Consider the following 14,595-nt stretch of genomic DNA (forward strand, 5'->3'; position numbering starts at 1 on the left):
TGATTTAATACCTAAACGGTTTCTCCATGCCCTAGAATGAACCCTTAAACTGTCGTAACAGAGAGACTGAAGGACAAAGTACCTAACGTCTAATTCAAAATTCTTTATTCAACTCCGCAATGAAGCCAGACTTGATTCATTCAAAATTAGTTGGGCATTAGGACATTAGGCTAGACGCATTGGATATAACCGTAATTTCACCACTTCCTGTCCTCCCCGAGTTCAAGCTAGTGGTAGACTCAGACAAATTAGATGAGATCTATTAGGTGAAGCATAGGGCACCATGAGAGCTGATAGGAGTGACGCCGAATCCAGCGTTGGGTGATGAATTTCTAGGCAGGGGGATGTGACAAATTAAAACATCAGCGTGCCTGATTAAAGAGGTTGGAAAAAAATGAGACTGGAGAGGTAAGGAACCTGGGACTAGATTTTAAAGAGACTTGGACATTGTCCTCAAAGTAGTGGGGAGCCTTTCTCAGAAAACAGGTCAGATTTGCATTTTTAGAAGATCACTCTTTGCAGTGTGGAGAATGGAGTAGAGTAGTTATGAGGCAGTGGTCTTAATCCCAGCAAAACTTCCAATACCTCAATCTCCCTTGGCTCCAGGCATTAGCATTGGAACCCTTCCCAAACCCTCTACCACAAACAGGGACATACCTAGCTAAAAGTTGGCCTTACTTTTTAGACGTATTCCTTCACTCCTATCTCACTCCAGGCTTCTAGTGTGTTATAGGTTCCCCTCCCATGCTTGGCTGGCAAATTTCCCCACTTCATTCTAAGAGTTCCTTTAATTCTTTCTTCTTGCTTCTGTCAGCTCCCTATGGGTTGGGATCTTACTGTTACTGTTCCAGCAGTACCTAGCACAATGCAGGTAGTCAATTAAATACTTGTGAAGTAAATGGATCTGAGTGGTGTCTTAGAGACCATGTCTCCTGGATGCCTAAATAACACAGTCCAGCATTCTCCTGATATTCCCAGCACCACTGAGTGCCCTGCCACCTCATTATGGGTACTTCTTTCTCCCCCACTCACATCCTGCTCCTACCCTCAAATTCTAAGTTTTAGCCTCACGAAACTCCCATTTCCATGACACACCTTGTACTTTTTCAACTCTTCCTTTACAGGTGCTATTTCTTCACTTACCTTCTCATTCTTCAAGCTCAGGTGTCCGTCCTTTTGAACATCTTGTTACTGACTCGTTCCTCTGGGCTCCCAGAGCACTGGGATGGTTTTGCTTATATGAAGTCTGAGGTTATAAAGGGCAGGGACTATATTTACTCATTTCCCTATCCTTCATGTCTAGCCAGCTCAGTGGCTGGCACGCAAATTGTTTGGTAAATAAATGGAATGTTGTCTTACATGCAATTTAGAAATTATATATATCACTGTGATTTGATATGGACTGATTTCCAGGATATATTATGAAGTGAAGAAAGCAAAGTTTATAGTCTAAACTATCCTACCTCTTGTTCAAGGAAGAAGGGAAAATAAGAAAACAAATGTATCTGCAAATTTTTGCAAAGAAAAACACAAGAACAAGGTCTGGGTGGCTCAGTCAGTTAAGTGTTTGCTTTCAGTTTGGGTCATGACCCAGGGTCCTGGGATTGAGCCCTGCATCGGACTCCCTGCTGGTGGGGAACCTGCTTCTCCCTCTCCTTCTACCCCTCTTCCCCCCACCCCCACCTCTCATGCTATCTCTCTCTCTCTCAAATACATAAAATCTTAAAAAGAAAGAAAGAAAGAAAAGAAAAACACAAGAAGTGTAAACCACAAACTAATAAAATTGATTACCTATGAGGGTTAGGGGTAAATGAGGGTTCCTTGGTTTTTCACATTCTTGTGGAAAGAAACAATGGAATACATAATAAATACATAAATGAATGAATCTAACTCTATTTTAGATGAATAAAAGTAACCCCATGAACGGGAAAAAAACAAAACTAACTCAAGTAACTTGCAGGCACCCTCTGTCTAAAGAAAAAAAGAACTGCAAATCTTGAGTTCTTAGTAGGTTTGCAATAGTGGTAGTGGCATGGCAATTCTGAAATTATTTTGGGTATGGGAATTGAACATGCAAGTAAACATATAGACATTGCTGGGAACCAGGGTTCTCACTGGGGAAGCAGGGAAGAGCAAATATGGAATGAAAGAAGTGAGCAAAAACTTTGTGGAGTTGGACTGGAACAGGACATATCAGTGTAAAATTTATGGGGGAAAAAGATGATAGATTGATTGATCTACACATACCTAGTTCTCAGATCCTGGTTTCTAAATATCCCACAGAAAAATCCCAGGGCCCAGGGCCGCTTGAGGGCTCCTCACTGATTCCAGTTTGGACAGGAGCAAGGAAGATACCAGGGGAGTTTGGAATATTTTGTTGTGCCAGAAAATAACTAAAAAAAAGTATTAGGGCATTAAAGAGACATGGGAGCCAGCTTGAAGAGGCCTAATCTGACACAATTTGTATATCACAGTATGTAAGTATAATAATAGATGAACTGAACAAACTGAACAAAAGAAGAATCCATGCATCCATACTGTTAATAGGTGTAAATATACAGGTATACCCACATAAAAAGAAGAAACATGGGGCGCCTGGGTGGCTCAGTTGGTTAAGCGACTGCCTTAGGCTCAGGTTATGAATCCCACATTGAGCTCCCAGCTCAGCGGGGAGTCTGCTTCTCCCTCGGACTCTCTCCCTTCTCATGCTCTCTCTCACACTCTCTCTCAAATAAATAAAATGGAGGAGGAGGAGGAGGAGGAGGGGGAGGAGGAGGGGGAGGGGAGGGGGAGGGGGAGGGGGAGGAGGAAGAAGAAGAAGAAGAAACAACATACAGGAGAAATAAAAGACTGTATTCTTGGGGCACCTGGGTGGCTCAGTCGTTAAGCATCTGCCTTCGGCTCAGGTCATGATCCCAGATCCTGGGATCGAGCCCCACATCGGGCTCCCTCCTCTGCGGGAGGCCTGCTTCTCCCTCTCCCACTCCCTCTGCCTTGTGTTCCTGCTCTCGCTGTGTCTCTCTCTGTCAAATAAATAAATAAAATATCTTAAGAAAAAAATGTTAAAAAAAAAAAAGACTGTATTCTTTAAAACTGCCCCATGGATGAAGGACGAAAGGTTGAGGAACTGTTCCAGGTTAAAGAAGGCTAAAGTGACTAACAATAAATGAACTTGATCCTGGCCTAGATCCTGAAAAGAATTGCTATAAAAGATATTATGGGGGGTGTGCATGTGTGGCTCAGTCGGCTGAGCATCTGACTCTTGGTTTTGGCTCAGGTCATGATTTCAGGGTCGTGAGATGGAGCCCCACATGGAGCTCCATGCTCAGTGGGAAGTCTGCTTATCCCGCTCCCTCTGCCCCTCCCCCCGTTCATGTACTCTCTCTAAAATAAATAAATAATTCTAAAAGAAAAAAAAGAGGGGCACCTGGGTGGCTCAGTCGGTTAAGCGTCTGCCTTCGGCTCAGGTCATGATCCCAGGGTCCTGGGATCAAGCCCTGCATTGGGCTCCCTCCTTGTTGGGAAGACTGCTGCTCCTTCTCCCTCTGCCTGCCACTTACCCTGCTGGTGCTCTCTCTCTCAAATAAATAAATAAAATCTTTGTATGCTTAACCATCTGAGCCACTCAAAACATTTTTCAAGAAGAGGCAGCATCTGGTAGCAGAAAGAACACAGGATATGTCCCAGGAGACAAGAATTCTAGCTCTGCCTTTGTCTCTCTTTTTTTTTTTTTAAAGATTTTATTTATTTATTTATTTGAGAGAGAGAGAATGAGAGACAGAGAGCACGAGAGGGAAGAGGGTCAGAGGGAGAAGCAGGCTCCCTGCCGAGCAGGGAGCCCGATGCGGGACTCGATTCCGGGACTCCAGGATCATGACCTGAGCCGAAGGCAGTCACTTAACCAACTGAGCCACCCAGGCGCCCCTGCCTTTGTCTCTTACTAGTTCAACCAAATAGAGTAAGCAATTGGACCTCTGAGACCCTAGTCTCAATCTAAAAGGAGAGGCTGGAATAGAGGAGGGGTCTCAAGCTCAAATGCCTATATGACAAAGACTGGTAATAAAGAGGAGGGGAGCAAGGAGGCACCTGTGACAAACTGGAGAGCGTGCACCTGCCTAAATGGGGGACCTGCTTCTCAGTTCTAATCAACTTCTGCCAGGTAGGGTTGTGTCCCAGGATTGCCAGAGATCTTGACATGGAACATTCTCCAGAATAGATTACATTGTTAGGCCGCAAAACAAGTCTCAACAAATTCAAAAAGATCAAAGTCATACCACGCATATTTTCTGACCACAACACTATGAAACTAGAAATCAACCACAAGAAAAAGTCTGGAAAGAGCACAAATACATGGAGGTTAAATAACATACTACTAAACAGTGAATGGGTCAACCAAGAAATCAAAGAATAAATTTTAAAAAAATTACATGGGAACAGATGAAAATGAAAACACAATGGTCCAAAATCTTTGGGATGCAGCAAAAGCAATTTTAAGAGGGAAGTTTATGGCAATACAGGCCTACCTCAAGAAGCAAGAAAAATCTCCAATAAACAACCCAACCTTACACCTAAAGGAGCTAGAAGAACAACAACAAAACCCAAAACCAGCAGAAGGAAGAACATAATAAAGATTAAAGCAGAAATAAATGATATAAAAACTAAAAAACAATAGAACAGATGATCTGTTCAGATCTTTGAAAAGATCAACAAAATTGATAAACCTCCAGCCAGACTCATAAAAGAGAAAGAGAGAGAGAGAGGACTCAAATAAACAAAATCACCAATGAAAGGAGAAATAACAACCAACACCACAGAAATGCAAACAATTATAAGAGAATATTATGAAAAATTATATGCCAACAAACTGAACAACCTAGAAGAAATGGATAATTTCCTAGAAACATATAAACTACCAAGAGTCCTGGGATCAAGCCCACATCGGGCTCACTGCTCAGCGGGGAGCCTGCTTCTCCCTCTGCCCCTCCCCCTGCCCGTGCTCTCTCTCTCTCTCTCCTCAAATAAATAAATGAAATCTTAAAAAAAAAAAACATATAAACTACCAAAACTGAAGAAGGAAGAAATGGAAAATTTGAACAGGCCAATTACCAATGATGAAATTGAATTAGCAATCAAAAAATTCCCAACAAACAAGAGTCCAGCACTAGACGGCTTCACAGGTGAATTCTATCAAACATTTTTTTAAAGATTTTATTTATTTATTTGAGAGAGAGAGAGCACAAGCTGGGGGAGAGGCAGAGAGAGAGGGAGAAGCAGGCTCCCCGCTGAGCAGAGTCTCATGTGGGACTTGATCCCAGGACCCTGGGATCATGACCTGAGCCAAAGGCAGTCGCCTAACCGATTGAGCCACCCAGGTGCCCTAAAACTTTCATTATTTGCCTAAAGACTTCACAAAAATGACTAGAACTGATAAATGAATTCAGCAAAGTCACAGGATACAAAATCCATGCACAGGAATCTGTTGCATTTCTATACACGAATAATGAAACAACAGAAGGAGAAATTAAGAAAACAACCTCATTTACAATTGCACCAAAAATAATAAAATACCTAGGAATAAACTTAACCAAAGAGATGGAAAGACCTGTACTCTGAAAACTATAAAACACTGATGAAAGAATTTGAAGCTCCACCTGATACTTGCACAGGTCAAACTCCTGCCCATTCAAGTCTTCAAGGATGGCATTAATCTCGGCAGTTCCCCAAGGGATGTGACATTGCTTTTGGTTAACTATCTGAATAGGATGTAGGAGTTCCAGGGGCTTTCACTAGCCCTTCCTGCCATAATGTTCTTACTCCAAGGGTCAGAGAGCCAATGTGGGGTCTTGTCTGTTGCCATAGATGTCTATCCTAATTACACTCTCAGGAACTTGGAAATAACTACAGGTTGGAACTGTGGATCAGCTGAGCCGCCTGTGAGTTGGACTTGAGCTAAGAATCTATCTATTACCTGACCACCTTAAGCCCCCACCTTGATTGATGGGCCATCGTGCAATTGGATCCCCCAGGAATTAGCGTCAATTCAGAGCCAGTATCTAGTAATTCTCAAAAGGTCTGGGTATTTTCTTTTCTCTAATGCACATTCTAGTAAACAATCCACAGTTCTTTTCTCAAGGAGACCCAATCTCCATTTTTCAAAAATAAAGATTTATTTATTTATTTGTTAGAGAGAATGCCCAAGGGCAGGGGGAGGGGCAGAGGGAGAGGGAAAGAAGCAGACTCCCCGCTGAGTCTGGCAGTGTGGGGCTCATTCCCACAACCCTGAGATCATGAGTTGAAATCAAGAGTCAGGCACTTAACCGGCTAAGCCACTCAAGTGCCCCCACAATCTCCCTTTTTAAAAAAGCTTTATCTGAGAGAGAGACGGAGAGAGAAAGAGAGAGAGAGAATGTGGTAGGGTGGGGCAGAAGGAGAGGGGAGAGAGAATCCCAAGCCGAGTCCACGCTGAGTGCAGAGCCCAAGGTGGGGCTCATTCCCAGGACCCTGCAACCCTGCCATCACAACCTGAGCCGAAACCAAGAGTCAGCCCCCAACTGACTGCACCACTCAGGCCCACCCCCCCAATCTCCCTTTTAATCAAGGTGCTCTGAATCTATGCTGACTTAGGTCTAGAAACTGGGAGAGTCCGTGGCTTTCCACTCTAGTGACTCAAGTTAAATATTTTGGCTACCAGAGGAAGATTTTTTTCCCCCTGTTATATAGATCAAGCAACTTTTTAGTAGGCTGCTCATCTATTTTTTCTTAGGAACATGGTGACTAATTGGCCACCGCCAAAGTTTGCTGTGGGCCAAGGTATTCTGATTACTGGTATGTCCCTGCTGCCCTTTCCGGCAGATGTACCAATCATATCTTTGGTGGTAATATACTGTCATTTGGCCTCTGCTGCTTCAGGTTCCCATTATCCTCACTGAAATCAGGCAGCCCATCTGATGAACCTGTTGCATGGGGAATCCTCCATGGAATACCTGGCTTACACAAACAGAGCAATGACAGAGCTTTTCAGTAATGCAGGTGCTTTCCTCACCAATGTATTTCTCAACACCTTAGTGGAGGAAATGTCTTCTAGGATTTCTTGTGGAATGCAGTTAGAAGTAAGTATGTTGATTGTGCATGATAAGTCTACTCCAATATTCCTATCAGTCTAACCCTTTGGATTCTTTATTCCACAACATGGAAGGAGTTCTGGAGTCTCAACTTCATTATGGTAGGCCACTATTGAGTTTGAGTCTCAGTCACCGTACTAAGTAAATTGTTAGGGCCATTTCCATCTGCATGAGCCAACACATTAAATCCAGGCTAATAAGTGCATCTACATCAAAGAATTTGACCCAACCTAGGGCTATATTTTGCTCAGCTTGGCCTAATACCCTTAGAATCCCCTCCCATACATATTCTCCAGGTATTTGCTGATATATATTAGCAAAATCTTGTAGTCCTTTTGCTGTATAAGTCATTTCCTCCTGGGTTATAGTGTGCACCTAAATCTTCTGGGTTCAGTGAGATTTGATCCTTATTATGGGTCTAATGGCAACAGGAAGTGGTTGTGATTGTTTTTTTTTTAAAGATTTTTATTTATTTATTTGAAAGAGAGAATGAGAGATAGAGAGCACAAGAGGGAAGAGGGTCAGAGGGAGAAGCAGACTCCCTGCTGAGCAGGAAGCCCGATGTGGGACTCGATCCCAGGACTCCAGGATCATGACCTGAGCTGAAGGCAGTCGCCCAACCAACTGAGCCACCCAGGCGCCAGTGGTTGTGATTGTTTTAAAGAGGATGAACGACCTCTTCCAAGGAATCTGTCCCAGGTGAGGTTATCAAGCAAGGAACACTAATCTCCCCAGACATTGGCAAGATACTTCTACTGGCAAGCACTCAGAAAACAGGTATTCATGATTTTCAGTTTCATCATGGTTCAATAGGGCATTCTTATTCCAGGTTTCAGGATCCCATTCTTTCTCAATCAGTGCCCAGAACCGCACATAAGAAACTTGTGAGACTGGTATTGTAATTCATTGGCTCACAGAATTCATTTCTAAAACCAGCTTAATTAAGGTACAATTAAAATACAATAAACTGAACATACTTAAAGTGCAAAATTTGATATTTTTTGACACATTCATGTCAAAAATTCATGGTTTCATTCAATGAAACCATCACCACAATAGAAATAGTGAACATATTTGTCAAGCCAAAAGTTTCCTTGTCACCCTTTGTAATTTCTCCCATCTGCCCCTCTCAATGCCCCTTTATCCCCAAACAACCATTGATCTGCTTTCTGTCACTTTGGATTATTTGCATTTTCTAGAGTAGGAGTCAACAAACATTTTCTGTAAAGGGCCAAATAGTAAATATTTTAGGTGTGGACAAGAGGCAAAAATGAAGATATTATGTAGTAGTTGTATAACAAGAAAGAAAATAATTTTTATTGGGGCGCCTGGGTGGCTCAGTCGTTAAGTGGCTGCCTTCGGCTCAGGTCATGATCCCAGTGTCCAGGGATCGAGCCCCGCGTCAGGCTGCTCCCTGTTTGGCGGGAGGCCTGCTTCTCCCTCTCCCACTCCCCCTGCTTGTGCTCCCTCTCTCGCTGTGTCTCTCTCTGTCAAATAAATAAATAAAATCTTAAAAAAAAAGAAAATAATTTTTATTGGTGAGATTAAAAGTAGAGTAATAATTGAGTACAATTTTTATGATATAATTGAAGTTTCTATAACATTTTTCTAACTGATGTTCAAAATTAGTGTTCCCTCTCATCAAAATCTATCAAAACCTTTATGTGTTAATTCTGATTTGTAACATGATGTTTAAAAATGTCTTTCACACAGATGGGTACTGCCAAATACAGATGTCAATCCGTAAGTGTATGATTTTACTTAATCATATTCATCATTTGAAAAACAATTATAGAATTCTATTAGATTTCTCATTTGAAATGTGCTTTTTAGCATGTCACCACATTGCAGTTTGATCACTTCCAATTGAAGATTAAATGGAATTGCCTCAATCACACAAATGGATTTTGAAATACAGAAACTTCCTTTATACTTGTATCGAAGTCTTAAAATTGCTGCTGGAATTGTAGTTCGAGTTTGGAAAATATAGACAGCTATTTCAAATTTTTGTCGGAATTGAGATCTTTTTGTTTTAACTTTTGACATCCTGTGTATAAAGCAGCTTGACATTAGTTGTAATTCAAACAATGTTGCCAAAATTACTTTACAGCAGTATAAGTTCTGTATATAAGTGCTATTTTGCCTTATAATTTTAGGTTGAACTCATTAAGAAACATTGTCAGGTCTGCAACAAAAGCTAGTTACCAAAGCCATTCAGCATTTGACAGTAGTGGCTGAATGTGGTTCTTCTCATTCAGAAAAATTTCAGTCTAAAACCTGAGTTAAAAAACCCCCAACAGACTGTTATATTGCTAAGACATCAAATTGCTATGTGGTAGGGTAAGTCAGAATATTCAGCTTCTGTTTCTAGGAAAAGTTTATGATGGTAAAGTCCAAAAGAGCAAATGAAGTTTATATAATACATTCAGATAATTTCTGCAAAGTACCTGCTGATGAATAATAAAATTAATAATTACAGGCTTTAAACACCTTACATATTCACAAGCTTTGAAAATTTGTCCAACCAAGACTTTTTCTACTCATTTTTTTACCAACATCAGTTGTAACACATCTTAGCAGATTCCACTTCAGTTTGTAATGAATTAGTGTTTTCTCAATTTCTTTAAAAATATTTTTGCCCGTCATTCTTCCACCCACTCTATTCATAGAAACTAATTCTTGAGGGGTGTCTGGGTGGCTCATCAGTGGAGCATCCGACTCTTGGTTTTGGCTCGGGTCATGATCTCAGGGTCCTGAGATCCAGACCTACATAGATCTCTGCATTTAGCAGGGAGTCTGCTTGGAATTCTTTCCCCCTCCCACTCCCTTTGCTCCTCCCCCTACTCATGCTTGCTCTCTCTCTCTTTCTCTCTCAATTAAATAAATATATAAATAAATAATCTTTTAAGAAGAAGCTAATTCTTTTTTCTAAAAAGACTTCATTTATTTATTTGAGAGAGAGAGAGAGAGAGGGAGCGCACACTCAAGGGGGGGAAGGGCAGAGAGAGAAGCAGGCTCCCGCTGAGCAGGGAGCCCAATGCAGGACTCAATCCCAGGACCTTGGGATCATGACCTGAGCCGAAGGCAGATGCTCAATGGACTGAGCCCCTCAGGTGTCCCAGTGTGTGTGTATTCTTATAATAAAACTTGATAAACACTGAAATTTGGATTTTGTAAAATTTTCACATGTCATTCTTCTTTTTTTTTTTTTAACCAACTAAAATTGTACAAATCATTCTTAGTTCACAGCCATACAAAAATAGGTGGGAAGCTAGATTTGGCTTGCAATCTGTAGTTTGCCAACCTCTGATCTAAACACTGATGAATCACAAATGTATATCTTAAGCCGTAATCTATACCCTGAACTTAATGCTTACATATTCAAGTGCCTACTTCGCACCTCTATTTGGATCCTATGTGTATCTCAAAAATAAGCCATTCAAACCCATAGTCCTAGTCATTTTACCCCAAAATTTTATCTTGAAAGTTTCCAAAAATATAAAATCACTGAAAGGAATTTATGGTGAGCATCTGAATATCCACAAACAAGATTCTATCACTAACATTTTACTATACTTGTGTTATCACATAGGTATCCATCTATCCATTTTTCCATGGATAGATGAGTAGATGAACATAGGATAGTTCATCCTATGGTGAACTATCAATCATAGTGTTTTTTTGTAATATAATTTTTCAATGCATTTCAAGGTTAACTGAATAAAATCAATACACTTCACCCTAAATACATCAGCATGTATACTTTTAGGTAGAGTTCAATGGGTGTCTTACAGGCTTTTTCTTTTTTTTTCTTTCAGGGTAGGTAGAAGTCACATATGTTCTAGAGTTCTATGTAGATGGAATCATGCAGTTTGCACCGTTTTTGGTCTGGCTTCTTTCACTCAGCACAATTATTTTGAGGTTCATCCATGTTGTTGAATATCAATAGTTCCTCCCTTTTTATTGTGGAGTAGTAGTCCATTTTATGTTTATATCACAATTTGCTTATCCATTCACCTGTTGCTGGATCTTTGAGTTGTTTCCAGTTTTTTGGCTTTTACAACTAAAGTTTCCATGAACATTCATGTGTAAGTTTTTGTGTGGACATATATTTCCTTTTCTCTGGATAAATACCTAAAATTGGAATAGCTGGATCATATGGTAGGTGTATGTTAACTTTTTAAGAAACTACCAAACTGTTTCTACTGACAGTTCCAGTTGCTCCACATTCTTGTTGATGCTTGATATGATCAGTCTTTACATTGTAGTTATTCTGATAGATATAGAGTGCTATCTCATTGTGGTTTTATTTGCAATTAAACCATATTTTTATGTGCTTATTTTCCATCCATATACCTTCTTTGGTGAAGTGTCTGTTCAAATCTTTTGCCCATCTTTTAATTGGGTTGTTTGCTTTCCCTGTTGAGTCTTGAGAGTTCTTCATCCTAAATCAGATATATGCTTTGCAAGGATTTTCTCCCAGTTGATAGCTTATCTTAAGAGTGCCTTTTGGGGTGCCTGGGTGGCTCAGTTTGTTAAGCATCTGCCTTCAGCTGGGGTTGTGATCTCCGGGTCCTGGGATGGAGCCCTGTGTCAGGCTCTGGCTTAGGGGGGAGCCTGCTTCTCCCTCCCCCCTGCCTCTCCCCCTGCTTGTGCTCTGTCTCTGCCTCTCAAATGCATAAAAAAAAAGAATGCCTTCTGAAGAGCATACATTTTCTTATTTTGATGAAGTCTAATTTATACTTTTTTTTTTCTTTCATGGATTGTTCTTTTGGTGTTGAATCTAAGAAGTCATTGCCCTAACTGAAAGTCACGAAGATTTTCTCCTGTGTTTTCTTCTGGAAGATTTATAGTTTTAGGTTTTATATTAAGGTCTATGATCCATTTTGAGTTACTTTTTGTATATGGAATGAGATATGGATCAAAGTATTTTCGTGGGGGATATGGATAAATAATTATTCTAGCATAATTTGTTGAAAAGGTACCCTTGCTCCATTGCATTACTTTAGTGACTTTGTCAAAAGTCAGTTGTCCATATATGTGTGTGTTTATTTCTGCAGTTTGTCTGTCTTTACAAGACTACATTGTTTTTGATTACTGTAGTTTTATAGCAAGACTTGAGACTACTGTAGTGGTAGCCCTCTACTTTGTTCTTCTTTTTCAGAGTTGTTTTGACTATTCTAGGTCCTTTGCATTTCCATATATATTTTAGAAATAGCTTGTAAATTTCTATAAGAACGTCTGTTGGGATTTAGTTTGGATTGCATATACCAATTCAAGAAGAACTGCTCTCTTAACAATATTGAGTCTTCCAATCAATGAGCGAAGTATAGCTCTCAATTTGTTGAGATTACTCATTTTTCATTCTTTGTAGTTTTTAGTGCATATGTCTTTCACATCTTTTGTTAGGTTTATCCCCAAACATTTCATTGTTTGGTACTTTTGTAAATGTTTTTTAAACATTTTAATTTTTAATTGTTTGTTGCTAGAATACAGGAGTACAATTGCTTTTTGTATGTTGATATTGTGTTCTATAACCTTGCTAAATTCACTTACTGGTTCTACTAGCACTTTTGCCGACTTCACTGGTTTTTTTACATAGATGATTTTGTGTATTCTGTGAAAAAAAGAATTTTATTTCTTCTGGAGAGGGTAAATCTGGTCCTTGTTATTCCATCCTGGCTGAAAGCAGAAATGCTCCACACAGGTTTTATTTTTTTTATTTTAAGCAAAATCAGCATTGTGGCACAGGAGAAAACAGATAATTTTAGTTGTCATGGAAGCTCTCTGGTCCTGAGACCATGACAGGGACCTGAGAGTTAAAGAATCTGAGTTTGTCATTTTCCCTCTGTAAACATCCAGTGCACTTAGATGAATTCATCCCACAGTTCAGTCCTCATAGTTATCATTACTGATACAACAGTCAAATGCAATAGCCACTCAGGCTCCCAAAACACATGCTTTAGTTAATGCATACTCATCAAATAAGCCACAGGTGACATTTGGATTAACTGTGACACTACTGTACATCATGGATTACTAACATCCCACTTCCCATTTTTTTTAAAGGAGTTTATTTATTTGGAGAGAGAGAGAGAACCTGAACAGGAGAGGGGCAGTGGGAGAGAGAGAGAATCTCAAGCAAAGACCCCAGGGAGTGCGTAGTCCTACTCAAGGCTCATTCTCATGACTCTGAGATCATGACCTGGCCCAAAACCAAGAGTTGGAGGCTCAACCGACTGAGCCACCCAGCACACGCCCCGCCCCCCTCCATTTCCCATTTTCAAGGAGTTTGAACCCAATGGCATGACCAAACAAACCCCCAAATTCCATCCTTGTGGATCTATATCCTGGCACCTCTCTTGGTACTAATTCTGTATCAATCAGGATTCAATCATGAGGCAGAAACAGTCATTTAAACGGGGAAGTTTTAACATAATGAATGATGAACTATTTACCTGGGATTACTACTAAGTATGAATAAAAGAGAACTCAAGGGGCGCCTGGGTGGCTCAGTTGTTAATCGTCTGCCTTCGGCTCAGGTCATGATCCCAGGGTCCTGGGATGGAGTCCCGCATCAGGCTCCCTGCTCGGCGGGAAGCCTGCTTCTCCCTCTCCCACTCCCCCTGCTTGTGTTCCCTCTCTGGCTATCTCTCTCTGTGTGTCAAATAAATAAATAAAATCTTAAAGAAAAAAAAAAGAGAGAGAGAACTCAAAAAATACCAAAGGCTGAGGGAGAGTACCCAAGAAAGTAACAAACTTAAAAAGGTGGGTGCCCTCCCCGCAACTGGGATTCAGACTTTATTGGAGAGATGTGACTGCAGCACAGTGGATGGTGGAGAGAAGTTTGCTGGGTTGCCCCAGGGCTGATTGGTCCATAGCCAGTGTGGGGTGGAGGTTGGTTGAGGGGGGAGAGGTTGTGTGTGTGGGGGTGGTACGGAAGAAGGAAATCCATCTACTGAAGTGCTGGTCGGCTAAGGCTGTCCCAGGCAGGGAACCACCAACCGGGGCTGGCAAGCTGGAAGTTGAATGTCACTGGGTGTCCCGTGCAGTGCTGCATGCCACAGCCAGCAGAAAACAAACAAAAAACCCACGACACACACAGAAGAAACAAGAAAAGCCCCTTTTTCCGACAGTGTCCCTCTAACGCCCTCTACTGGCAAGAAAAAAATGTTTACCAGTTCCAACTCCAGGAGCAAGCAAAGCAAGAATGGATTTGGAGCCAAGAGGCAATGAATTGGTAACTGGCACACTGTACTGCTAGTCATCCTACTTTTCACCAGCATGGACTTAAAAGTAAAACTCTTACAGTTTCACTTAAGAATGTTCTTGTTGGGGGCGCCTGGGTGGCTCAGTTGGTTAAAGGGCTGCCTTTGGCTCAGGTCATGATCCCAGGGTCCCGGGATCGAGCCCCGCATGGGGCTCCCTGCTCAGAGGGGGAACCTGCTTCTACCTCTCCTGCTCCCCCTGCTTG

Source organism: Eumetopias jubatus, unplaced genomic scaffold (genome assembly GCF_037043125.1).
Source record: "Eumetopias jubatus isolate StellerSeaLion01/CBP00866 unplaced genomic scaffold, mEumJub1_p1.0 scaffold_12, whole genome shotgun sequence".
Lineage (NCBI taxonomy): Eukaryota > Metazoa > Chordata > Mammalia > Carnivora > Otariidae > Eumetopias > Eumetopias jubatus.